Consider the following 27,941-nt stretch of genomic DNA (forward strand, 5'->3'; position numbering starts at 1 on the left):
TTCATCCTAAAATCTCTCCTGAAGCAGACTTTTCTCTGACTGTCCCTCGTTTCCAGATTTTTATCACTGTGGAGTCAAGCACACCTGATTCAAATCTTGTAGCCTTAGGCAAATTTCTTAATTCCTTCGAGCCTCACTTTCCTCCTGAAATGTCTGTGTTGGCGGACTGAAAGGAGTGAATGAGATAGTTCACTTTTCTGTTTTTGCTTTTGTTGCCTGTGCTTTCGGTTTCATATCCATGAAATCAGTGCCAAGACCAACGTCATGAAGCTTTTCCCTTATGTTTTCTTCTAGGAGTTTTACAGTTTCAGGTCTTACATTTAAATCTTTAATCCATTTTGAGCTGAATTTTGTGTATAGTGTTAGATAAGGGTCCAGGCTCATTCTTTTGCATGTGGATATCCAGTTTTCCCAGCATCATATGTTGACGTCACTATCCTCTCCCCATTGTAGATCCTGGGCACTCTTGTGGTAGGTCAGTATGGATTTATTTCTGGGCTCTTTCTTCCGTTCCATTGGTCTGTATGTCTTTATGCCAGTGCCATTTAATTACTGTAGCTGTGTAACATATTTTGAAATTAGGAAGTGAGATGCCTCTAGCTTTAGTCATCTTTTTCAAGATTTTTCTGACTATTGAGGGTCTTTTTTGGTTCCGTATGAATTTTAGAATTTTTTTTTTCAATTTCTGTACAAAATGGCATTGGGATCTTGATAGGGACTGCCCTGAATCTGTAGATCACTTTGGGTAGTATGGACGTCTTATCAATATTAAGTCTTCCTATCCATGAACATGGGTGTCTTTCCATTTTTTTCTTCTTGTGTCTTCTCTAATTTCTATCATTAATGTTTTTGTAGTTTTTAGGGTGTACGTCTTTCATTCCCCTACATAAATTTATTCCGAAGTGTTTTATTATTTTTGCCGATACTGTAGATGGAATTGGTTTCTCAAATTTCCTTACCAGGGAGTGTGTTATTAGCGTAAAGAAACAACTGATTTTTGTATGTTGATTTTGGATCCTGCAACTTCACTGCGATTTCCATGCAGAGAGAGTCAGGTACGTGAAATGCAACCAAGAAAGAACAGGCACTATGATTGTTGTCGATGATGTTATCGTAGTACTTGCGCCTAGAAAACTCGAGTAGCCTCTAAACTGGTCTTTCTGCATCTAGTTTCACTTCATCGTCTAACATGAAGGCTGACCCTGTCACCTCCACACCTGTGTTTAAAACTCTTCAGTACCTTTAAGATAAGTTCGCACGTCCTTAGAGTAGCATTCGAGGCCATTCCTGATATAGTTTTTCCATGACCCCTTTTCTTTGAGTCCTTCTGAGGGAGAGATATAGCAAACAATTCAAAGCTACCTGGACACTACTCAGCCTTTGTCTCCATACTCTTGTGTGCTAGGAAGACCTCCACTTAACCTCCCCTCTTCAGCCCAACTAATTTTTATATATTCTTCGAAGTAATCTCAAGTTGGAGAACAGACTTCTGGTCCACAGGGGCTGTCACATCTCTCAGCCATTAAGTCAGACAAGATGAGCACGCCCCGAAAAACTGTTATTCAGATATTTCAAAGTTAAATGGCTACTGATCATGCCTATAGAAAAGGGAAAGGCAACAAAAATGGCAGTGCCAACATACAAATACATACGGATATCATATTTGCAATTCGGGATTAATTTTTTTCTAACTTTTTGATATAAAAATATTTAATTAAAGGGGCACCTGGGTGGCTCAGTCAGTTAAGCATCTGACTTCAGCTCAGGTCATGGTCTCACGGTTAAGTGAGTTCAAGTCCCGCATCGGGTGAGCTCGAGCCTTCGCATGGGGTGAGCCTCACTTCGGGTGTGCCCTGCTTCTCTCTCTCTCCCTCTCTCTCTCTGCCCCTCGCTCTCTTGTGCCCCCTCTCTCTCTAGAAAAAAAAAGTTTAATTATATGTCAAAGCTGAGTTTTATAGTGAGCATTTGTATACCCACCACCTATAATTTGCCATTAACATTTTACTATTTTTGCCTTGTAGCATCCAACTATCATCCCTCTTTATAGGATTAGTTTTTAATATTCTGATAATCTTACCTTTAAATAATATGTTGTTTTTTAAAAAAAAATAATATAGATGTTTCTGGGACGCCTGGGTGGCTCAGTCGGTTAAGAGTCCGACTTCGGCTCGGGTCGTGATCTCACGGTTCACGAGTTGGAGCCCCACGTCGGGCTCTGTGCTGACAGCTTGGAGCCTGGAGTCCGTTTCAGATTCTGTGTCTCCCTCTCTCTCTGCCCCTCCCCTGCTCATACTCTGCCTTTCTCTCAAAAATAAAATAAAAACATTAAACAAGTTTTTTTCAATAACATAGGCGTTTCTGTATGGGAAAGCAAAGTAAACTTGTTTTTGTTAAAACAATATAAATTGACGGCTTTCAAATTCAATTCATTGAAATATCCATTAAAAAGCAAACCAGAGAATGTAAAACACGTTTTATTAATGTTCTACTGTACCTGATTGGACATAGACCATCAGGAAGAATTGTTTTAATTAAAGGCTCTGGCGAAAAGCCTAAGGTTGTCTATTCCAGTGAAATGGTTTGTGAGGACTGTTTCTTCTCCATCTTTATAAAATTTAACTTTGACCTGTATTTTGTGAATGCACCACGGGTTAAGCTATACTATGACATGTGCTAAATAGATCTGGCAGTCTGGAAATTGGATTTTTTTAGTTCCTTTTACACTAAATCCCCATAAGACTTTATTGATTCATTTGTTATCATTACCATTTTAAAGAAAACTCTCAGACTGGCAGGTGAGAATTAAAAAGAGCCAAATCAACATGGTAAGCCCACTTCCAAGCCAGTCAACAAGGAGTCAGTGTGTCCTTCTAAATTAGTAAGGCATAGCTTTCTACAAAGTCACAGCATGACTTTAATACGCTTCAGTAGTATTGCTAAAATAACGGAGAATACAATATCTTCCATATAAAATGTTTCTTTTCCGTAAGTTTTTATGACAGTACGCTGCAATGACCACCTTATTCAGTTCCAGAATTGGTAACACACCATTGTGAATGGCTCCATTCGCACTGTGATTACTCATCGAACAACATTCTTGAGGGTTTACGGTGTGCAAAGCATCACATTAAGTAGTGTACAGGCGGGAGTTCTCCAATGCAGATGATCTGTGAAGATTTCCCCAATCAGCACAGAAGTGAGAAGTATGACGAGTGAAAGAGAGAGGAGGGGAGGGAGTAGACAGAGAAATGATGGAAGCCTGTCCCCCGCCTTTCTTAGGAAAGTCTGCCTTCGCCCTGAGATCGTGTTCTCGTGATGGTTTTGGTTGTTAACATGCCCTTTCAGTTATGATCTAATGGTGCCAGTCCCTGGTGAGCTCTGTTTTTGTTTTACTAGTTTACCCGTCAAAATTATCACTTAAGGTCTGTGTTAAGTATCACGATAGGTATTTCTTCAGCTCACCGGCTTGTGGCTTGATTTAAATGGGGCCTCCCGACAATGTTCACATCCAAATCCCCACGCTCGAGAATATGCTATGGTACATGCCAAGGGGGGATTATAATTGCTGACGGAACCAACGTTGCCAATCAGGTGACCCTGGGACGGGGAAATGATACTGGATTACGTGGGTGGGCAAAGTATAATCCCAGGGTCCTCATAAACCAAAGAGGGAAGCGAGAGAGTGGGGGTCAGAGACAGAGAGGGATAGGAAGATGCCACTCTGCTGGCTCCGAAGGAAAAAGGAGCCCCTAGCCAGGCAGTGTGGGTGACCTCCGATAGCTGGAAAGGACAAGGAAACAGATTCTCCTCTAGCTTCTTCAGAAGGAACACGGTCCTACCTGCCCTTTGATTTTAGTCCAGGAGACCCGTTTCAGGCTTTTGACTTCCAGAACTGTAGGCTCATAAAATCTGTTTGGTCCTAAGCTGCTAAGTGGTAGTTTGTTACAGCAGTAATGGGAAAATAAAATACCTTCATTGTCCAGTATTTTCAGTAACATCTATACTATTATTTAATGTTTTTTCTTAAAATTAGCTTCTTTTTTTTTTTTTTTGCTTTGATCTTCAAGTAATAATACCTGTAACATTATAGTTTGATGTGCTGGTGTGGGGTTTTTTTAATAAGACGTCCACATGAAAATAAATATTACAATGTAAACGGTCCTGTGCAACGCTACAGATCAGCTCCCTACTTATAGGATTAGGCAAACCCCATTTGGGGAAATGTGGGTGTAGGTGATCTAAGGGAGCCAGAGGCTGCAAAAATGAGAACGTCCCAGGGAAGGAGGCATTTGGCCAATGGGTGGAATTTGGGGCAGACAAAGGTAGAGGAGGAAGACAAATGATCCCCCAAAGCTGTAGCACACTCTTTGCGTTTGTAGCAAGCAATTTGAAGCGTGCTCATCTGGACGAGTCTTAATGCTCTTGGATTCATTGTTTTTTCCACTGGCTGAAATGTTCACCAGGACTCTTGCCTGTCTTATGGTTTAAGCTTCGGTTTATCATCCTTCTTCTTAGAAATATCTTCTCCCAAAGTCCCATCTCTCCCGCAGCTGAGATCCACATTCCCTCCTTTCCATAAAAAAAGCCCAGACTTGTTTGCAGCCCTCCCCAGTCATTGTGACGTCATAGTAAGCAGATGAGGTGTCTCAGGGCCGGGGGGCTCCAGACTCCTCGGTACCTGCCTTTATGTCCCAAGGCTGAGGGTGATCCACAGCCAGGTGCCTAAAACCTAAGCACACCATGTGGTGTGGCACGCCCATTGGAACCTGCTTTCAAATATTTGTGTGTTGTGAACTTCTTGAAGGCAATAGCCTTGTTCTCTTATTCCTTCTCTTCATCATTCATAACATGATTTGTGGTAGGTGTGATTATTTGTTGAAATTGATGGTTCACTGTTGATCAGTAGGTCATTGTTGATGGAAGTAAAATGAAATAAATAGCAAATGACTTGTTCAAGATCAAACATGTACACAATTTTATTTCTCTTCCCTTTGCTACCCTCCAGGGCCCGTTGTATCTACTGATCGGCCGGGTCTGTGTTCCAGGCCCATCTTAGTTTTAGTGGCTCTCATAGGGCGACAGAAATCCAAGACCGCCATCCGGTAGGATTTGTAACTCAAATCCTGTGAGGAATGAGCGTGGAGTGCGTGACCTGGGATTTGAAAATCCCCACATTCCTGACTTATTTTTTTTTTACCTCCTCTCCCCTGGCCTCCTTATTGGTCCAATAGTTTTAGTTATTCAGGTACTAGTAAAGCCTTGGCTATTTTTCTTACCTCTGTTCTCTAGAAGCTGTCACAAGTGAGTGGAGGCAGGATGGTGCTAGGCGGTAGAGGAAAGGACGTAAAACCAAGAGCTAGAAGCCCCGGCTTCCAGTAAAAGCTCTGTAGTGGGATTTAGGGCAAGTCTCTTAGCTGCCCTCAGCGTCAATCTCTTCATCTGTGAAATAAGATTAATGGTATGTCTCCTGCCTGTGCTTCAAGGTTGTTTGGAGGTTCTTGCCTGTCTCCCCCGCCCCACCCATGTAACACATATATCTCAGATGTACACAGATAGCCTGTAATGTTCTACGGTAAACTTATTATTCCTGGGATCTTTAAAATCAGGGATCAGCACTGACCCAGTTCAACCCAATAATATATTAAGCATCAATGTGTGTGGGAATCTCTCTGGTTATTGATGCTGATGGGAGTGCATCCAGCTTATTAAAATTGGACAGAACTGTAATATTACTACAAATCATCAATATATGTTTTTAGTCGATTTAGTTTTGCCATATAATGATCATTTTGGTCCAAAATTAGAGAACTTAAATGTTGATTAACTTATGTGTGAAATTATGACGTCAAAAGAGCTACTTCTTTTAAATATAACTTCTTCCTTACCTGGAAACGAACCTGTCATTTCGGACAGGGAAACCATGTAATTTGAAAATTCGCTGACATCATGGAACTGGAACAGTGGCTTGTGGAACCTCTATCAGTTTCATTTTTCTTTGTTTTACAAATGGAACGGTGATAATTCTAAGGGTATATGAAGCGTACTAACTGACCAAAAAAAGTGATATATTTTGCACATCTCTTCCTTAACCATTATTCTCTTCAGCCAGGCCACATAAGAAGCCTCCGAGGTCTTTGTCCCCAGGTTGATTTCCTCTCTTAAGCCTTTTCAGTTCTAAGCCCAAATCGCTGTGGTTCTTTGAGAGGCCGCACAAAATGAGTGTTGTCCAATGCTAGCCCTTTGAAATGTGATATTGTAATTACTTACCAAGTGAACATTAATCACTACTAGATTAGAATGGAATTACCTGGTACATTCACATTAATAGTAAATGAGCTTTTCCCTGATTGATGTTGTTATAATGAATAAAATAGGAATTCATAACAATCTGGCATTCACCAAAAGAGGCGTAGTCGTTAAGGCCATACCCTCAGAAGGCAAGTAACACTTTACACTAAGCAAGTATTAATTGAAGTCAAATCACAGTGAACTCATGTTGAATTGCTTACATCCGCGTTACAAACATATGAGACTACTGGGATTAATGTGATTGTAATACATTTTATAAAAATTAATAATGAACAACCACTTAAAATATATCGGAAGTATATACTTGTTTATGTTTGCTACATCACTCTGCCAGCTGTTTTGCTTCTTTGAGTGACTTATTAGCATAGGAACGGTGAGGAACAATACTGAGCAATAGATAGATGAAGTCCTATCTTTTTGTCTGAAAGTATGCATTCTTTGTTTTGGAATTTTTGTTTATTTCCAGCAGAATATTCTAAAGGGCCTCTAGATTGTAGATGTAGCATCGACTAATTTCTGGTTGTTGTTTTTTTTTTTTAAATGTATTTGAAAGCTGATCTGCTGTGAATATTGAACCAGATGTTAAGAAACACACTGGTCAAAACTGAGTCGTGGGAGCAGAGAAGCAGAACTAAAGCTTCATATACAATTTCGAAGGAGTAATTGAGCATACGCCTATCAAGGGGGATAAAAAGTCAGGCTCTCTCCATCAAGGTGCTTCCTTTCCTTTTTTAAAAAAAAATAATAATTTTGAAATTTTCTCTGGCAGCTAATCCACAGCAGAAAGCAGAGAGTTTTGCCTCAGTTAAATGATAAAAAAAAATCATTCTTATAATTGTGCTGCATTGAACATTGTTTAGAACAATTTAGAATGATATTAAAGTAGCTATAAAGCACATTTGTCTAACATAAGAGTTAGCATTTAAACCAGATTAAAATAATTATGTCTTAAAAAGAGTTTGCATTAAAAATGGCAAAATCTAAATGAGGTCTGTATTTCCCTTAATAGCATTCTACCGATGTCAGTTTCCTGGCTTTGATCATGTGCTATGGATATTTTTTTTAGGTTTATTTATTTGTTTTGAGAGAGAGAGTGTGCAAGCAGGGGAGGGGCAGAGAGAGAGAGAGAGGGAAAGAGAGAGAGAATCCCAAGCAGGCCCTGCCCTGTCAGTGCACAGCCCGACCGACGTGGGGCTCAGTCCCACAGATGAGCCGATCATGACCCGAGCCGAGATCGAGAGTCAGATGCTTAACCAACTAAGCTCCCCAGGCGACCCTGTCCTATGGTTATTTAAGATACTGACGCTGGGAAAAGCTGGGTGACGGGTACACGGGAACTCTGTGCTATATTTGCACTTTCCTGCGAGTCTTCAACCATTTTGAAATAAAAGTGATTTTTTAATAAAATTAAATAAATACTTTAAGAAAATTGCTATCTTTTCTCTATAGTAGAGGTAGTTGGCAAATTAATTACATTTCCGACCTGGACTTCACTGATGGTTTTTGAACTAGTAAGGGAATGTGCGTGCCGACCCATGTTATGGAACATACAAATACATAAGGTAAAATGATAGAAGCTAATTATTTCTTGGCGGGTTGCAATGGGTCCATTTAACGCTGTTTCTGTAGGAAGCTGCTGTGATTCTAAAAAGGAACACAGCCAAGCAGCCCGGTAAATGAATTGAACTTTAAAGGTGTTGTGCTTCAGGTTTGAAACGCCTTACAATGAGCTTTGCATTCATTGTCATACAAGGTAGACACATTTTTGTATTTTAGGATTCCATATTATATGCTACGGTGTCAAAGAAAAACTCGAAAGTATGCACTCAAAATCCTGATGTGCCCTCCCTTCCAAAAAGGCAGCGCCACGATGAATACAACCTCCAGAGTTAATAACACCTAAGGACAAACCCAGCAGTTGTACCAGCATGATTTCGCTCCTGCCGTGACTGTTATGATTTTTGTTTCATTAATTTTGCAATTAAATTGCAGACTTAAACTCGACATATTTCAAGCTTTTGTGGCTTTTGTTCCACTTTCCTCAGTAGTTCATAGATAACTTCAGAGGCTCAACAGTGAAAGCAGACAGCCGGGGTTTTATTTCTGTAGCACCAATTTTGTGTGAAAAAAGATTTCACGAAATCTCACAGAAGTTCTACAACTACTTTCATTAGACATCTAAAACACAGCAAAGGTTAAAAGAGCGGAGCAAATTTGTAACAGAACTGCATCAGAAGCCGAATCCACCTCGTTTTCATCAAGAAGTTATGAAGGCACCATGGGTTTGAAAGGAGGCGGGAAGGTGGCGAGGAAACCCCTAGCCCTTGGGAATTGTACGTTCTGATAGTAGAAATTTAGCAAGTTTAGATAGACTTATTAACATATATCTTATGTAGCTTGATGCTCACTATGTACTTTGCGATTGCGCAGGAACCATGAAATATTCCACACGTCACTTCAGCGGGGAATTTTTATGGAGAAGGTGACATTTGTAAAAGATTCGAAGAAACGTGCCTCTGGTAGTAAAATCCTGGGTTTCTTTGGACCCCTGGAAGTGAATTGGAGTTAGCTTTTCATCTAACATGGTCAAATACGATGAAAGGTTGCCGAAGACTAAGAAGAGAGAAGCTATATAGGGGGTTACGAGTTAACCAAGCACTTTGTGATTAAAAAAAAAAAAGGTAGGTTTGCTGCATTGCCGAAGAAGCCATCCGCCTTTGGCTTGGTGTATCTCACTTTAGTGGTCAAGTAAAGTGCTGGCCATCTGGGTACCCTTTCTGGATGTGTCCCCATATAGCTGCGTATTCGTGGACAAATAACCTAGCTTTGCAGAACATTAGATTCCTTGACGATAGGCAGGATTTCTTTTTTCTTTTTCTTTTTTTTTTTTAAGTTTATTTGTCTTGAGAGAGAGAAAGCCCAAGAAGCGGAGGGGCAGAGAGAGAGGGGAAAAAGAGGATCTCAGGCAGGCTTGGTGCTGTCCGTGCAGAGCCCGACGCAGAGCTCAAACCCACGAACCAGGAGATCGTGACCTGAGCGATTTGAGCCGCAATCAAGAGTCCGACGCTCAACCGACTGAGCCACCCAGGCGCCCCTCAATAGGCAAGATTTCTAAGTTGCCTTTCACATCTACGTTTCTGTGTCTCGCACAAAGGCAGTCCTTTGCACCAGAACTATCCTGCGGTGGACCGTAGTGATCAAAGCTTAACTGTGTCTGAACATTGGCTGTGCTACTCGCATAAGATCACAGTGTGAGGTTCCTACCAGCTTAGCCTCTCTGGGATTCATTTCTAAAATAAGAGGAACAAAGGTTAATATTGTGAAGATTGAGTGAAATAAGTTATATAAAGTACTTAGCATAGTGCCCTGCGTATCATGAAAGCTTAGTATGTGTTAGTAGCTGCATTTTATTGTTATATCATGATTATCATAGTTAATAGTAATGAACCCTGGTTATTGGAAGACTTGGTTTTGTCCTCTTTTCTCATAGTCAATGTAAGTTTTTTTAATGTTTATTTTCGAGAGAGAGAGCATAAGAGCAGGGGAGGAGCAGAGAGAGAGAGAGAGAGAGAGAGGGAGAGAGAGAATCCCAAGCAGGCTGTCAGCTCTGTGAGCACAGAGCCCGACACGGGGCTCGAACTCAAACCATGAGATCATGACCTGGGCTGAAATCAAGAGTCAGACTCTTAACTGACTGAGCCACACAGGTGCCCCATCATAACGAAAATAGGTTTCAAAGGGTCTTTTATAAATGCTTAGAGTAATGTGCTTCATTTGTATATGGTTCTTTATCGTTGACAAAGTGCTTGTTTATGTTATCTCCCTAAAATGTCAAAAGCGAGTGTAAAAGAGCCAGAATTTACAAGAGTGCAACGAACAGAAGTAAATGTTTTCCTCACCGGATTCTTCAGTTTAACTGACTCAAATCTTCTCACGTCCCATGTCATCTCTCTTGACGAACAGAACACAAACCAGAATACAACCTTGTGTGTACATATTCATTCAGCCTGAGAAAGCTCCAGAGGTACAAATATTGGGATAATCCAGATTTCCCAGGAGAAGCTAGCACACAAAGTACAATTTCCAGGAGGTCCATAAATAGTATATTAAAATATCAGCCTGTACCATATACTATTTACAGTCTTCACATGTCTCAGCCCTACAAAACTAGCAGGGTTTTCTTTCTGCCTGTTTCAACCTAACAGTTAAAAGAAAGCCCTGCATGCAGCTCAAAGTTGAAAATTGTTCCCACATATTTTATAGCAAAAAATGAAGAGGAAAATAAATATTGCTGATCAGTTACACCTGGGAAATTCAAGCCCCGAAAGAATTCTATGTCATATATAGAGCAGTCCTTATTTGCACTCCTTCAGTGAATAGAAATAGTTGAAATAATCACAGATCCCACCCCCACGTTTGTTTCACCCCTGACCTATGCAACTGGCCCGACGTCTCCTTAGCAAAAGTTTTCTTTCCATAGATCATTTATAGGGATTTCCGGTTAGAAATGGTAGATCATAAAACTCTGTTAAAATGAGGATGAAGGAAATAAAATATTTACCTACAAGGGCAAAGTATATGGGAGTCGAAACAATAAAATACGAGCAATGACAAATTTTGAGGGTGTGTAAAGGGAATGGAGAAGTTAGCATCTCTAAGAAAACTGAACACCAAGTACGAAGAGCCTAGAAAGTTTTAGAAGTTGGACGCTCCACCTACTACAGAAGGCAGAGATGACCATGGGGCTGATAGGAGAGACGTTTGTCAAGAGTGTGTCTAAGAAGCATTTAGATCCTCATACCTCTCAGCCCCTTTCATGGAATCAAAATTATTGCCTCTTCCCTACCTCACCAGGAAACCAGAGGTTTGTTCTCCAAGGAAATTGTGCTGGGAAAGTTCAACATCTGGGGGCATCGGGTAGAGGAGAAGGCGGGGAGAAGTTCCACGATGAGAATGGGAAGTGAATGAAACTGCACATACGGAAGAAGATTCCCCCACTTTCCCCAAGGCTCAAGTCCTGACTGGCTGCCAAGTGGACACTCCCAGAGAGGAGATTAAATGTTTTTCTCCGGAGAAACTGAGTGGCCTTAGAGAAAAGACCCCGAGATACTCTTATTTGGAGGTCTTTGCCCACATACACGGAATGAAATTCACCTGGTGAGAAGCTCATCAAGCAAGGCTTATCATTAATTTTTAGTGCCTAGATCCTAAATGTGGGTAAGAAATGAGACCAAAATATAAAATATGGGGTGGGAGGGGGAAGAACTCAGGGGAAAACAGATACCCATAATTAATATCTCCAGGACATAAAAGAGAATATTTGATCCATAAAAGAAGATTTTATTAAAAAGAAAAATTCAGAGAACAAGGATGTACTTCCGGAAAATAAAATGTAATAGCAAAGATGTAAAATTAAATTGAAAGTGGAAGGTAAATCTCCAAGAAAGCTGATAAGATAAAGACTAAGAAATGAATAATAAAAAAAAGAAAAGACGGTAAAATTAAAGGAGAAGTCCAAGAAATCCAACATCTCACTAAAGGAATTCTGGAGAAAATATAGGGAACAATTTATCAAGAATATATACGTGAGAACATTTCCCAGAAATGAAAGACATATGTTTTAAGGTTGGAAGTCCCCACCAGGCTCCGTGCATGCACACGTGCACATGCACGCACACACGCACACACACACACACGCACAAGATATATCATGTGACATTTCAGAAAGGCAGTAAGGTTCTAAAACCTTCCAAAGAAAGAGGTGGATTTGGGGAGGGAAGGAGGGAGGAGCACAGGCAGGAAGGGAGAGGAAGAGAGAGAGGGGGAGAGAGAGAGAGAGAGAGAGGGACAGGGAAAGAGAGAGAGAGATTAACATAAACCAGGTCACTAATGAAGGACTGAAAATCAGAATGGATGGGGCTCCTGGGTGGCTCAGTCGGTTAAGCGACCAACTCTTTGTTTTTGGCTCAGGTCATGATCTCATTATTTGTAGGATCAAGCCCTGCATTGGGCTTTTCACTGACAGCTTGGAGCCTTCTTGGGATTCTCTCTCTCCCTGTCTGTCTACCCCTCCCCCGCTTGTGCTCTCTTTCTCTCTCTCTCTCCAAATAAATAAACTTAAAAAAAAAAAAGAAAATCAGAATGGCATCAGCCCTCTTAATCGCAATACTTGAAGACAGAAGCGAAAGAATCCACACCTTTACCATTCTGAGGGAAAATAATGTTCAAATTAGAATTAACAAATATATTGTCAAGCATTCGGGGTATCAAAAATTCACTTTGCAGTACCTTCCTCAAGAAGCTACCAGAAGACAAGCTCCATGAAAACCCAAGAAGTAAACAACAGAGAAGATGGCCTCTAGGATCCAAGATGAGAGAGGGGGTGAAAAGGCCTAGTACCACAGTTGTTCTGCAGGTCTAGAGAACAGTCTGTTTCAGACAAAACTATGGACAAGCTATTCTGACAAAACTTCTTACACAAACCAACAAGAAAGGCAGGGTCACATATAAAACATCGCCTTGGCTGTGTGCTGATAAACAAGAAGCTCAGGTTTTAATAGCTTCTCAGAGATAGGAGGAACCACCTAGAATATAACCGAGATCCCCATACAAATCAAGATCCTTAAAGAGCTACACCCGTAGTGCAAGAGCAGCCTGGGTAAAAATCCAGTTAGCAGAAAGAGGAGATGTCAAGGAAACTTGTCCAACTCACCCTGAGTTCTAGGTAAGGAAAATGTCTTCTTGAAGGGTTTGCGAAATCAGGAATTCCTCTCGCGTGTTTGGGGCCTGAATCAATACTACCTCTGTGGTTCTGAGAAGCCTCAGACCCAGAAATTTACAGGAAGTATTCATAGGTTGGTAACTTCCTGAGGATCAAACACTTTCTGAAGGGATGCACCTTCAGTTCAGGCCGTGCAGAGTTTCCACAGTTAATACCCTATCCAACCTGAGCTCACAATCTAAAATTGCAAAACACACGTGGAAATGCTATACACAAGAGTCAGCTGGGAAAAACTAGATCTGCCTTCAGTATCTTCAGGTAATGGAATTATTGAAATCAGAAATTAAATGAGCATGTTTGAAATGGTTGAAGACACCAAAGAATCGAAAGCTGAAGAAACCAATAAAGTAATACAAAACAAAATGGTAAATTTGAATAAATTCCCAATCAGTCTACTATATATTACATACATAATCAGTATAATAATAAAACTCAATGGACATTTTAAACAGAAACTGAAAACTGAAAAAGAATTAGTGAACTAGAAGGTGATCTAAAGAAATTACTCAAAACACAGCACAGAAAGACAAGGAGAAAAGAAAGGTGTTTAAAAAACTTAAGACGTGAAAGATAGAATAAGCATAGCATATATCTGATTGGAGTTTAGAAAAATAAATGGGAGGAAGCAGTATTCAAACAATTAGAGGTTTCCAGAAATGCTAAAAGACATCAATACTCCAATTTTGGAAGCCACGAAATCCCAGTTCAGACAACGAAGGAAAAGAAAATTCCACCTAGACTCGTTGCAGTGAAATTGTCAATTATTAAAGACAATGAGAGATCTTACAAATGCCCAGGGAAAGAAAAGGAGATTACCTACAAAGGAACAATAGTGGACTTCTCAAAAGTAGCAAAAGAAGTCGAAGGAAGGTAAACTTAAACTGCTACATACAATAATACACCCTACTGAGTTGTTATTCACAACTAGGATGAAATAAACCATTTTCAAAAAGCAACCGGTCAGAATTCAAACATAAGGATAAAAGACTCTCAGAAGAATATTTTGATGAAGGTTGGAGGAATGGGGAGGAGAATAGACAAATAGAGCAATTGCTTTGGCTCTAAACTTATCTGAAAGTGATTGCAAAGACATAAGTATGCAGATACTTAAAATGAAGCAAAGAAAAAAGTAACTTATTCCGGGAAGAACAGTAAGTGATGCGAAAAAAGAAATATTATCACTGTATTCAGTATTTGACCTAACAGCCAACAATCTTAGTCACAGTAAGATAAACCCTAAATACTGATATTTTAAGAACTTTTTTATCTTGAAATAGAGATACACAGGAAGCAAGAATAGTACAGAGAGGTCCCATGTATCTTTTATTCAAGTCCCCCCACTTGTTACATTTTACATGGCTTATCATAGACTATCAAAACCAGGACATGGGGCGCCTGGGTGGCTCAGTCGGTTAAGCATCCGACATCGGCTCGGGTCATGATCTCATGGTTTGTGAGTTTGAGCCTCACGTAGGGCTCTGTGCTGACAGAGTTTTGGATTCTGTGTCTCCCTCTCTCTCTGTCTTTCTCCCACTTGCACTCTGTCTTTCTCTCAAGAATAAATAAACGTTAAAAAAAATTTTTTTTGAAGACCTTCACCTGTTGAGGGACGTGAATGGTTGTTTCTAGGTTTGGGCTATTGCAGACTGGGCTGCTATGAACATATGTGTACAGGTTTTTGTGTGGATGTAAATTTTCCTTTCTCTGGGATAAGTGCCCACGAGTAAGTTGCGGGGCCATATGGTAATGTGTATTCAGTTTTTAAAGAAACTGCCAAACTATTTTCCTGGTGGCTGTATCATTTTACATTTTATATTCCCACCAGCAATATATCAGTGATTCAGTTTCCCTGCATCCTCATCAACATTTGGTATTGTCGCTACATTTTCCATTTTAGCTGTTCTCGTAGACGGGTAGTGAGATCTCGTGATGGTTATAATTTGCATTGCCCTAATGGCTAGTGATGTCGAGTATTTTTCATTTGCTTTATTTCCTATTTAAATATCATCTTCAGGGAAATGTTTCTTCAAGTGTTTTGCCTATGTGCTATTTAAAGGGTTTTTGTTGGTGGTGGTGGTTTTGGGGTTTGGTTTTGGGGTGTGTTTTGTTTTAGTTTTGTTAGTTGTTGAGATCATACGCGTGCAGCCATGTGCGAGGAATATTGGTGGGCGGGAGAGCCCTGGGTCCTCATTTTCCTGAGCGATCGATGGATAACGACTACAATTGAGAAGTTAAGAAGCTGGGCTCTAAGCACAATAGTTAGCCGTATGGCTGTGAACATTGGAAAAGAACAGCCTAGAGCATTTGGAGTAAAGAAAACCTCACGTAGAAAGGGTTGGGAGTAGAGGTATGCTGGTTTTCATTATAAGTTCTCGTATTGTTTCATGTTTTGAAATAAATACATGCAACATTTGGATAACTTTTAAAATTAAATTCTAAAACCTACAGCTTGTTATTAAAACCGTATCCAGGACTCTAACGTCGGGATCAGAAGATAGAGTTTATGTATTGATTGTTCATTGGCTGCGTCGTATAGCCTAGAAGATTTATGGATCTGATTCCTAAGGCACGTTACGTGCTCACAGTTAATCTCTGCCCACCGTCCATATCACATATCTCCACTTAAAAGCCTCCATCTTTTTGAATCCTCTTTTCTTAGTAGCGCTCCTCATGACAGCATGCATGTTCCCACACTTGCACACTTGAGACTTTATGTGCAGGGGTTGAAAGTATTCAGGCTAGGACGGAGATGGGACACAACCACATGGGCACTATACAGACACCACCTTCATCAACCATCCCCCTGTAAGCAGATCCTAATACAATTTCCCGAAGTTTTCTCACGTGTTTATATCACGTGAAGAAGCAAGAGTGGGATTTGGGTGCCCTTAGCTAATGAAATCTCTGCCCTGTGACTTTTGATGAGAAAACGATTTGTTGCCATGAACCAAGGAATAGTCAAAACAAAGCATCTGATGGACTTAAAAGGGCTATCTTATGGCTCGCTCACTTCGACTAGAACCTCGAAATTGGAAGAATGTTCTCACCTGCTGAAGACTGATGGTTACAACATTTGAAAATTACCCCTGTGCGTCTTGTCCTTGTGGAGAAAGCTCAGAAAGCAGTGGAAAGCAATCTCTAGTGGGGAATTGCCTGGAGGGTTTCAGGATATGGGCATCACTCGGTAAACCTCTATTTTTATCTGAGAACGCTCTCTATCTTTGTCAGTCTTAAATCATTTGTCTTGCTCCCTTTCACACGCATTCTCTCTGGATTTCTACGTAATTCTTCACCACCTTCCCTTTCTCTGTGTAGATGTAAGTACGGATGCCTTTTTACCACTTTTAAACAGATATATCCTTCTGAATATACGTACCTTTCCATGAAGTGCTTCTTTTTCTTCTCTATTTTTTCATCTTGGTTTTTTTTTTGGGGGGGGGAATTTCTTTTTTTGAATGCTTATTTATTTATTTTGAGAGAGAGAGAGCAAACAAGGGAGCGGCAGAGAGAGGAAACAAGGGAGCGGCAGAGAGAGGGACAGAGAGAATCCCAAGCAGGTCCCGCACTGTCAGCGCAGAGCCCGATGTGGGGCTCGATCCCACCAACTGCAAGATCGTGACCTGAGTTGAAACCTGGAGTTGGAGCCCCCCAGCTGCCCCTCTTGCCATTTCTTTCTTTGCACCATGGTTTCCATGTGTTTGATTGTGTCTCCCCCCCAACCTACTTTTTCCTTTTCATTTTAAAAAAATGTTTCTCCCATAATTTGTCATAATATAGAAAATAAGTAAATTTATTGTTGTTTTGTTAAAAAGATAAGCATACCATTTTATATTAATCACTGATAAAAATTAAACTGATTCGGTTTTTACCTACACAGCCTTCCCGTGACACGTGTGTCTATGCATTTGATTACATATGAAAATTGGCGACTATTAATAAAACAGAAATCGCCACCTCTCTTGAAACAACTCTTTTACACTTGCCCTCATGTTAAGAAGAAAATGTTTCCTAGGACCCACGCAATGTGAAGGGACTGAATATCTATAATATTTTTCAATTAAGGGTAAAACGTGTCTTCTGACGATTTTACCGTGAAGTAAGAACCATTTCTACAAGGGACCAGAGCAAAATGCTTCAAACAAATGCAGCTGTGGTGACGCAAGACATGGGGTCTCTATGTGACCTTTAAGCCATTCTCCACAAGTACTGTATATTGAACCTCAGCTATAGAAAGGAATTCTCTGGCAAGAACACGCACTACGGTTACTCTGTGTTGTTGAAAAAGAGCAGAGCCAAATATTTTGACAAGGCACAGTAAGGCTAAAACATCCTTTTGTTAAAAATAAAAAGGAAGGGTAAATCTTCATGACCTTGGATTTGCAGTGGGTTCTTAGATATGGTACCAAAAGTATGAGTAACAAAGGAAAAAGATAGATAGACTGGGTTTCACGAACACTTGGAACTTTTGGATATTATTTAACAAGTCAAATGAAAAGACAGCCATCAGAATGGACAAAAATATTTCTGAATAGTATATTTAGTAAGTATCTAGTATCCATAATACATAAAGGACTGTTCTTACAGCTAAAACAAGCAACAGCTCAGTTAGGAAATGGACAAAGGACTTGAGTAGACATTTCGCCGAAGAAATACTAATAGCCAACAAGCACATGAAAAGATGCTCTGGGCACCTGGGTGACCTAGTTGGTTGAGCATCCAGCTCTGGCTCGGTTCATGATCTTGCGCTTCGTGGGTTCCAGCCTCCCGTTGGGCTCTGTGCTGAACAGCTCAGAGCCCGGAGCCTGCTTCGGATTCTGTGTCTCCCTCTCTCGCTGCCCCGCCCCCACTCATTCTCTCCCTCTCTCTCTCTCTCCCTCTCAAAAATAAATAAACATTAAAAACATTTAAAAAATAAAGAAACGATGCTCAACATCATTAGTCATTAGGGAAATGCAAACAAAGACCAAGTGAGGTATCACTTCATACTCCTGAAGATGGCTATGATAAAGCAAAAAAATGGAAAATGACAACCGTGGGTGCGTATGTTAGAGAAACTGGAACACGTGTGCCTTGCTGTCGGGAACGTAAAATGGTTCCGCCGTCGTACAAAACAGTTTGGCATTTACACAAAAAGTCAACATAGATTGAACACATGACCCAACAGTTTCCCTGCCCGGTATATACCCAAAAGAATCGGAAACAGGTGCTCAAAAGAATTCTTGTATGCGAATGCTCATAGCAGCGCTATTTGTAACACCAGCGGGTAAAAACAACCCAAACGTTCATGAACCAATGAATGGGTAAAGAAATTGTGGTGTATGCCTACGGTGGCATACCATTCAGCCATAAAGAGCATGAAGTACCAACACGGATGAACTTTGAGAATAGTTTGCTAACCAAACGAAGATAAATACTAAAGGACACGTATTCCATTTTTATGAGACATCCAGCGTAGGTGAATGTATAAAAACAAAATACAGAGCGGTAGATGCTGGGACACGGCGAGGGTGAAATGGGGGTCACTGCTGAACTGGGCATGAGATTTTATTTTGGAGTTTGGGAAATAAAACGAGGTGGTCGTTATACCCCATTGCGAATGCACTAAATGTCATCACATTGTTTGCCTTTAAATGGTTCATTTTATGTCATGCACGTCTCACCTCATCACAAAAGGAAATCGGGAGGATGTTCAACAACTAAATAAATACAAGTAAATAAATATAATTCATTCTGAGTTCCCCAGAAGCTGACCCAGAGTCCAGAATTTAATGCCAACTCTGAGTCAGAGCAGACTTGAGACAAGGATTTACTTGGGAAGGGAATAAAATATTCATAGATAAATAGAGAGGAAGCGAGACAAAGGAGAGAAGGCACTCAGGAGAAGATTCCTTATCAAGTAAACTACCCTGGTACCGTCTAACCCCACTGTGCCGACTGTGTGTGTACTGACAGCACATGCCCTCGAGTGATCCGAGCCAAATGACAAGAGAGCCGGGGTATTTATATAACAACTCCGGATAGTCATCCGTTGAACACTTGCTTTCAAGGTGAAGCTATTTCCCCAGCGCTGCTGGCATGCCACATGGGCAAGAAAGACACTCCTGTAGCCGGAGAAACCCATCCAAGAAAAATAACGTGGGATCTCACAGTTTGAAGCCAGGCCAGTGTTCATTGAAGCGGTGAGGGTTTTTGTGTTTTTTTGGTTTTTGTTTTTTTTTTTTGTAATTTTTTTTTAAACGTTTATTTATTTTTGAGACAGAGAGAGACAGAGCATGAACAGGGGAGGGGCAGAGAGAGGGGGAGACACAGAATCCGAAACAGGCTCCAGGCTCTGAGCGGTCAGCACAGAGCCCGATGCGGGGCTCGAACTCACTGACCGTGAGATCATGACCTGAGCCGAAGTCGGACGCTCAACCGACCGAGCCACCCAGGCGCCCCTTTTTTTTTTGGAATTTAAATACACCGATCCGAGAAAGAGCCCTAGGATGGTTGCTTCCTCGTCGCTAATATTTTGATGGGTCCAAGGTATGCCTGCTTCAGAGAAATTAGGGAGAAGTTGCCTCTCATGAGTGTAGCGCGATTCTACTCTAATAGATTTTCTTTTTACTAACCAGAATTGCCTCCTGTATTTATAGAAAACATGTAAGTTACAGGCGGATCCTTTTTTTATTTGTTTTTTATTTTTTATCCGGATCCTTTGGAAAAGAGAACGATTTTCAGCCGTCCCTAGGAATAAGTCTTGGCAACGTGAGGGCTTCCGACACTCTAGTTGAAGCCGAATTTCTCCAACGCAGTAGTTCTCACCCGGGGGCGATTTTATCCCCAGAGGATATATGGCAACGTGTAAAGACTCCTTTGGCGGTCACCCGGAGGGTGGGGACGCTACTGGCATCTAGTCGGTAGAGACCGGGGATGCCGCTCAATGGTCTAAAGTGCGCAAGACAGCCCCCCCCCCCCACAAAAAATGATTTGATCTAATATATCAATAGCGCCCAGGTTGAGAGACCCCACTCTAAACTAGCACTGTCAAAGAGAATTCTCTAGGATGATATTTTACACCTGTGCCATCTCATACTCGAGCCACTAGTCACGTGTGGCTCTACAGCACTTGACATGTGGCTGGCGAGACTGTTTGCCAGATATGATGCAATATACCGAGGGAATAAATGTGGCTGTATCTTTGCAGCCTTTGAAGCCAGGGGCCATGGTCTAGCAGAGGAGACACATCCTTTAAAAAAAAATTAACTGTAGGGGCACCTGGGTGGCTTAGTCAATTGAGCAACCGGCTCTTGATTTCCGCTCAGGTCACGCATGATCTCACAGTTCCAGAGTTGGAGCCCCGAGAACTCTCTCTCTCTCCCCCTCTGTCTACCCCTCCTGCGTGCTCTCTCTCTCTCTCTCTCTCTCTCTCTCTCTCAAAATAAATAAATAAACTTTTAAAAAGTCTTGGAAAAAAATAAAATAACTTATTGTAAAAGAATGTGGCGAGTGTTATAATAGAAGATGAATAAGCTGCTAAATTTGAGGCGTCAGGACTCAGACAGACAATTAACAGTTCTCTAAGGCAGATTTCCACTCTTAGTTCAGAACACTCTGATGTGTTAAAGCGGTAGTTCCTGCAAAAAAAAAAAAAAAAAATTAATCTTTAGCCATGTAACCCATTGCTTTATCTTATTTTACCCCTTTGTCAGAAAATACATAGAAAAGACTGGAATCGGATGGGGAGTTCTGCTTTATTTAACAATCCTATCGAATTTCTCAAAATAGTTTACCAAGGAAGTCTATTAAAGTATTGATTTTTTCATAAAGGATAATACAAATGGCATGACAGTCTCTTTAACATTTTAATCGAGCTTAAAATTAGTCTTGCATTTGAAGCAATCTTGCCCAGGAAAATTGTTGGAGAACTTACGGAAAAAAACTTCACATAAAAAATTGATGGGCCACCTAGGCTGTGAGAACATTAAAATCTGAAACTGAAATATGGTTGGCCATTGTCACATCTTTCTTTGAAGCTTAAGTAACTCAATATTCCCAGTAGGACACCCAGTGATTCAAAGTGATACACACACTGTCAGCTCATTTCCCTTCCCCGTGTGTCGGTCCAATTTGTACCCACAGAAATACGTTGAAAACCCTATTAGTCTTGACTCCTTGAACCTACCAAAAAAAAAAAAAAAGTCACCTAAACAAATAAATTAATGATAACCTAAGATAAAGAAACCTTTTAACTTACACCGGCCCATAAGAGGCAAAAGCCAGTTTATGGATTTAGAAAAGGAGAGAAAGGAGATTGGCCGCACAGCAGCGATCCAGATAATAATGTGTTTTCTCTGTGCACCGAAAAACCATATTGGCAGGCTAAATCTTTCTTATAAAAGAATTCCAAAAAATGTGCAGATACTCCCCTTCTAGGAGGTGAGATTTCATCTTCCCTCTCCCCGGAGTATGAGCTGAACTGGGTGACCTGCTTTCAAAAAAGAAAGAAAAGGAAAAACAACTTTACAATGGAAAAGAAGCCTGGCAGGCACCACCTTGACTAAGGTGGTCAAGTTTAACATCACCCATGACAATCATGTTGCTATCACATCCTCCCGGGTAGAATGTGATGAGAAGGGCAAGCGCCGTAACCTCGGCCTCATCATGAGAAAACCTCACTCACGACTTTACAGGCATTCTGCGGTATACCTGACTTGTCCTCTTCCAGAGTCGTAAGGCCATGAAAAACGAGAAAAGACTGAGAAACTCTCACACCAGAGGGGACCAAAAAGACCTGGTGACTAAATGCAATGTGAGATCCCAGACTGGATCCTGAAACAGAGAAAGGACATAGGTGGGGAAAACTGGTGAAATCTGAAGAAAGCCTGTTGTTTTGTGGATAGCGTCATGCCAGCATTTATTTAAAAGTTTAGATGAAACATCCCTTGGATATGTAAGATGTTATCATTAGAAGTTGTGGCTCAGGAATCTGGCAAAGTGTCAGATACACAGGTACCTTTTTTTAAATAGAATAATGGATAAACAGATAGGATTTATGTTTGTGTTTTATTAAAGGCTAATTTTCAAGAAAGTTCAGATCAGGACAACTGTACAAATATAAAATGAATATGTGCCAAAGATTTCATTAAATCAGTAACTAATGAGTGCATCAGTGAGATGTTGCAGGAGGTTCAAAGGAGGGTCTGAAGAACAGACACACAAATAAACAGTCAGGAATGCTGATGAGCATTTGATAACAGAGGCAGTAAGGCTGAACACCGGCAAAGAGAAGTCAATTGCCTTCCAGGAGGCAAACGCATTTGCATTTCCATGAACCAGAATCTTCTGTGTTACCATGAGCCCTCCACAAGTTGACTTCAAAACTCCACAGAGGTAGCAAATAGCCAACCAAGGACTAAGGTGTAGACCCTTAAGACTCCCAATGGTTTTGTTAGACGACATGCAGAATTCCATGGAAAACGCCCACAGTACTCTCTTAATCATTTCAGAGTCTTCCGCGATTGCTTTTAAGAGGTTTATGTGAGGAGTTTGAACCAAATTGAATTGAGTTGAATCAAAAATAAGGACAGCAGGCATTTGTTTGCATAAATTCAAACTAAACTCAATGCAGATACTAATGTTTTATTATATACCAGATCATAATTTGGCTTTTGTTTGTTTTGTTTTCTTTATTTCACAGTAGTGTGAACAAGAAAAACTACAGTTTTAGATTTTTTAGAAACTATAAACTGAAAGCAAAACCAAAATGTCAAAATATTTACCAAACCTAAATAGAATTTCTATACTTTTAGATGGTACCCCTGGCTTGCTTTTTATAAACTTTATTTTATTGTTTTTGCTTCCTTCATGATTTCCAAGCTAGTTCACAAAATGGTATGTCATTAGCTCGGTTTTGGACTTTGGGTCTATTTTTAATTATCCAAGTAACTGTGAAAAAGTGTATTGACATCTCTGTGTCTCGGTTTCCTCATCTGTAAACGTAGAATGGTTGTTGTAAGAATTAAATGGATATCCGTGCCAAAAAAAAAAGAAGAAGAAGAATCTTAAAGTTTCAGTTAAGGAAGATGAATAATCTCTGGAGTTCTGCTGCATAACATTGCACCTTTAGTCGACAGTAACACACTGCACACTAGAAAATTTGTTAAGACGGGAGACCTTGTCTTAAGTGTTCTTACGACAATAAGATAAAATTTTAAATATGCCAGTATCTAGAATATATTAAGAATTCTCAAAACTCAACATTGAAATAAAAACAATCCAATTAGAAAATGAGCAAATGAAGAGACCTTTGAACAAAGGATATATAGCGATGGTAAAGAAGCACATGAAAAGATTGTCAGCCACATTATCCGTCGGGGAAATGCCAGTTAAAATCATAACGAGATAGCCCCACACACCTATGAGAATGGCGAAAACCAAAAATAGCAACAGTACCAAATGTTGGCAAAGATGCAGAGAAAATGGATCATTCATACGTGGCTGGTAGAAATGTAAAATGTAGGGGCGCCTGGGTTAAGCTCTGACTTCTGCTCAGGTCATGACCTCATGGTTCCCGAGTTCAAGCCCCACATTGGGCTCTCTGCTACCAGCACAGAGCCCGCTTCGGATCCTCTGTCCCCCCTCCCCTTCTCTGCCTCTCCCCCGCTCACGCTCTCTCACTCTCTCAAAAATTAAACATTCGAAACAAAGGAATGTAAAATGTACAGTCACTCTAGAAAACAGTTTGTTTTCTGTAACACTAAACATACAACTGTCACACAACCAAGCAATTGCACCCTTGGGCATTTGTCGCAAAACCCGTGCAAAAATGTTCACACCGGCTTTATTTGTAATAGCCAAGAAGCAGAAACAACTCCGACGGTTTTTAGCAACGAATGGTTATACAAGCCACGATACGTGCGTACCATATGGTACTACTCAGCATTAAAAAGAAATGAAATATCAACGTATGCAACAACTTGGGTGAATCTCCAAGGAATTATGCTGAGAAAAAAAAAAAAAAAAAGCTAATCTTGAAAGGTTATATACCACACGAGGGCATTTACGTAACATTCTTAAAATGACAGAATTATGGAACGGAGGACAGATTAATGGTTGCCAAGAGTTAGGAACAACGGGGATAGGAGAGAAGTGGGTGTGGCTCTAAAAGGGCAGCACAGCACCGATCCTTGTGGGGTTAGAACTAGTCTTTACCTCGATTTCATCAACATCGGTATCCCAGTTGCAATATTGGACTAGAGTCTCCCAAGGTGTTACCTTTGGGGAAACTGCTCAGAGGTACCTTGGATTTCTCACAACTGCACGTGCATTTATAGTTATCTCAGAGTATAATTGTAGACAGCAAATAAAATCAAATAAAAAGAATCCAGGAATTTTAGGACTTCAACATTCATTTTATCTCACTTACCTTACCGATAAGAAAACTGAGGCACAAGATGTTAAAATGACTTGGTTTCCTGCTGCATTTAAGTTCTTTTTCCTAGTATCTGTCACTCAGCTCTAAGCTTCTGTGATAAAGAAGGTATGTTGTATCGCTTCGGCCTGCATATTACTTCACGTAATAGTAGGCATAGATTAACACTCTTTAAAATTTGTGATCTGAGTAAATAGGAACGGGAGAGGTGGACTTGAATATGGAAACATTATATTAACGTGTTCTGCTCTGCTGTAAATGTGCACGTATACAGTATACAAAAGATCCATTCAAATTATTTGACTCGATTAAGAGGTTTTTAAAAGGTGATAACTTATGGGGTTTTCCTTGATTTTTTTTTACGTTACTTATTTTTGAATAGGTGATCATTTTCATGGTTCAGAAATTAAAAGGTATACAGTCCGAATTCTTCTCCCCATCTCTACGTGCTGTCCGCTCAACCAACTTCTTGTGGGCCCTTCGGGAGATTTTTATGTTCGTTTCCTATGGTTGCCATAAGAAAATACCAGCAACTGGACGGCTTACATAGCAGAGATCTATTGTTTCATGGTTCTCGAGGCCAGAAGACTCAGATGCAAGGTGTTGCAGGGTTGTTTCTTTTGAGGGCATTGAGGAAGAATCCGTTCCATGCTTTTCCCTTAGCTTTTGGTTGTTTGCTGGCAATCTTTGGTGTCCCTTGGCCTGTAGATCTCTTTCTTCATCTTTACACGCTGTTCTCGCTGTTTGTGTGTGTGTCTCCAAATTTCTCCTTATAAGGACAAGAGTTATACTGGATTCAGGCCCAACCTAATGATCTCATTTCAACTTGATTGCCTCTGTAAAGACTCTGTTTCCAAATAAGGTCACATTCTGAGGTCCTGAGTGTTAAGGCTTCAACATTTGAATTTGGGAAAGGGACACAATTCAACGTCTAACAAAAAGCTTAGCCATTCTCATAATTTCAGCAATACCCGGAACATATAGGTTTTCAATGCAGCCTTTTTCCGAATGTAAGCGTGAGTTTCATAAACTAGAATTACAATATCTAAGACCTACCAAGATAGTGTTTAAATTGTGAGTACCCTATAAACTCCAAGTGCCTTGAAGGCAGGATATATTAAAGGAGGAGGGGTGACCTTCAAAGCTCATATAAAAAAACAGACACTTAAGACTAAGCTAAGGATAGATGAAAAAAAATAAGTGTCTATGCATTTGAGATCAAGGAGGGTCCCTCATTGTCCAGTATTAAAACATTCCATAAAGCTTCTGTAACCCATCTCATATAGCAGTAGCACAAAAAGAGACAAATAGAGCACTCAAACAAAATTGCGAGTCCAGAAGCAGATCAAATTGTCTTTGGAAACATTATGTGGCAAAAGTGTTATTTTAATCCAGCGGGGGGGGGGGGGGGGGGGGAGTTGTTTTATGCAATAAATGCTGCCAGCACTTTTTGCAGTCCCTCTTGGAGAACACAGTTTATCTCCTAGCTCATGCAGTATAAAAATAAATTTCAAGGGCATTAAAGTTTTAAATATAAAAAGAAATATCCTTGGGATGAGGAAGACCTTTTCTAAACAAGACAGGAAAATCCAAAGTGATAAGGAAAAGATAGACCTGTTTACTGTTTACTACTTAAAAATAACCAAAAAGTCCAAAGACAAATGATAGGCTACACAGATATGGTTTTCAACGTAAATGACAAAAAGGATAGATACATACCCCGAATATATAAATACCTCCTCCGTGTTAATTTCGAAGGTGAACAACAACCAGATAGAAAAGTGGTCAATGTAGCAATATGCAGTTCACAGAAGAAGATACCCAGGTAGCAGGGGTGGGGGGGGGGGGCAAAAAAAAACTGTGGAAAGATGCTGAACCTCATAGTAGTCAGGAAAATGAAAATCAAGAAATAAGACACCAGTTTCCGTTCAAGAGATGGACAAAAATTAAGAACGGTAACTTCTAATGAGGGCAAAGCCCACTCTCAGGCATTGCTGCTGGGAACATAAATTGTTATGGTGTTTAAAGAAAGAAATGAGGTATTATCTATTACATTTTTTAAATATACCTACCTTCTGATCTGTCACTCCATTTCTGAAAATCAATTCTACAGAAGTAAAAGCCCCAGTATGAAAGGCTCTGTGTAGACACTACTTTTGTAGCATTGTCAGTAGTGGTCAAAAATTAGAAATAACGTAAATACCCATCACTGGAGGAATTATTGAATAAGATTATGGAATTATGGTGGCTTTGCAGAATGAATTACTTTTCAGTCTGGTTAGATCTGTGCCTGCTCTCCTGAAGGGATAGTCATGGTGTCTTCTTAACAAAGTTTCAATAAACATATGAACCCATTTAAAAAATAAAAAAAGACAAAATTAGGGGCACCTTGGTGGCTCAGTCAGTTAAGGGTCTGACTCTTGATTTCAGCTCAGGTCATGATCTCACGGTTCATGGGATCAAGCCCTGTGTGGGGCTTTGCGCTGAGCTTGGGGCCTGCTTGAGATTCTCATACCCTCTCTCTCTGCCCCTCTTCCCCCCAGCTGGTGTGCACATGCGCTCTCTCTCTCTCAGAAACAAAAAACAAAAACTCAAAACAACAACAAAAAAAATAGATAAAATTAATCCTCTGGGATCACATGGCCATGAGGTAGGAATGGAAGGATATATATTTATTATTAATATTGTTACCGTGGAGGCTCAAAGGAAAGAGAGGGCAAGAAAAATAAGACGGGGCACAAAGTATCAAATTAAAACAAACAAATGGAGTATAAATATTACCACATATTATTATATGTTATTATATATTATATATTTATGTATATAAATATATATATTATATATTTATTATTATATTATATATATAAATATATATTATATATTTATTAGTATAAATATTACCACATAAATATTACCACAAATAAATGGAGTATAAAAAACAAACAAATGGACTATAAATATTACCACATATTATTATATGTTATTATATATTATATATTATATAATATATAATATATATTTATATATAATATATAATATATATTTATTATTATATATAAATATATATATTTATTAGTATAAATATTACCACATAAATATTACCACAAATAAATGGAGTATAAAAAACAAACAAATGGACTATAAATATTACCACATATTATTATATGTTATTATATATTATATATATCAATATATATTATATATATAATATTTATAATATATAATATACATTGATATATATAAATATATAATATATATTTATTATTATATATAAATATATATATTTATTAGTATAAATATTACCACATAAATATTACCACAAATAAATGGAGTATAAAAAACAAACAAATGGAGTATAAATATTACCACAAATATATGAGCATTCAACACGCACATGGGCAAGTCCTGTAAGTTAACGTGGAAAATGAAATACGTTAA

General features: G+C 39.7%; 1 protein-coding gene and 1 long non-coding RNA gene across 19 annotated transcripts in view; both read left to right on the forward strand.

Annotated features, from left to right (window-relative positions):
- DMD (dystrophin) overlaps positions 1–27,941 on the forward strand; it is a 2,111,713-nt gene that overhangs the window by 1,673,630 nt on the left and 410,142 nt on the right. The gene's annotated exons all lie outside the window — the stretch shown is intronic.
- LOC128773913 (uncharacterized) lies at positions 17,994–23,032 on the forward strand. Its single transcript, XR_008418394.1, has 2 exons — positions 17,994–19,275; positions 19,522–23,032. It is a non-coding gene; the product is annotated as an uncharacterized LOC128773913 (long non-coding RNA).

The sequence above is a fragment of the Panthera pardus genome, unplaced genomic scaffold, assembly GCF_024362965.1.
Source record: "Panthera pardus isolate Hobbes unplaced genomic scaffold, ASM2436296v1 HiC_scaffold_27, whole genome shotgun sequence".
NCBI classification, from domain to species: domain Eukaryota; kingdom Metazoa; phylum Chordata; class Mammalia; order Carnivora; family Felidae; genus Panthera; species Panthera pardus.